Source organism: Physeter macrocephalus, chromosome 15 (genome assembly GCF_002837175.3).
Source record: "Physeter macrocephalus isolate SW-GA chromosome 15, ASM283717v5, whole genome shotgun sequence".
Lineage (NCBI taxonomy): Eukaryota > Metazoa > Chordata > Mammalia > Artiodactyla > Physeteridae > Physeter > Physeter macrocephalus.
Genome location: NC_041228.1, coordinates 81,411,878 through 81,412,866, shown reverse-complemented (window position 1 = coordinate 81,412,866; position 989 = coordinate 81,411,878).

Here is a 989-nt window from a genome sequence, read left to right as displayed (position 1 = left end):
CACACACACACACACACACACACACACAAAACTGAAAGAAATCCAAACATAATATTAAAGATAGTCCTCACATCACAAATGAAGGGAATAAAAGGGGAAGAAAGGATCACTGAAGAAATTAAAGAGGGATTCTAAAAATACCCAAGACAAATGAAAATGAACACACAATGATCCAAAATCTATTGGACACAGCCAACGCAGTTCACAGGGGGAAGTTATAGTGATACAAGCTTATTCTTAGGAAACAAGAAAAATATCAAATAAACAACCTAACATTACACCTGAAGGAATTAGAAAAAGAAGAAACAACGAAACTCAAAGCTGTCAGACAGACAAATTAAGAAAACTATACCATATGTAATCACATAAAAAATAATAAGATACCTAGGAATAAACACACCTAAGCAGGTAAAAGACGTGCTCAGAAATCTATCAGCCATTGGTGAAAGAAGTTGAAGGAAACCCAAAAAGATGGAAAAATATAGCATGTGCATGGACTGGAAGAATTAATACTGTTAAAATAACCATACTACAAAAGACAATCTACAGATTTAATGCAATCCCTATCAGAATACTAAAGCATTTTCACAGAACTTGAAAAAGTAAGTTTAAAATTTGTATAGAAACACAAAGACCCCAAATAGCCAAACAATCTTGAGAAAGAACAGAGCTGGAGGCATCACACACCTTGACTTCATACTACACTGCAAAGCAACAGTAATCGAAGAGAATCGTACCGGAGCAAAACCAGACACAAAGATCACTGGACTAGAATAGAGATCCCAGAAATAAGCCCACACACTTATATATAATTGATTTATGACAAAGCAGGCAATATAGAGAAAAAAACTGTCTCTTCAATAAGTGGTACTAGGAAAATTGGTCAGCTACATGGAAAAGAATAAAATTAGATTATTGTAGCACACCATATATAAAATAAACGCAAAACTGAATAAAGACCTACATGTAGGACGGGAAACCATAAAACC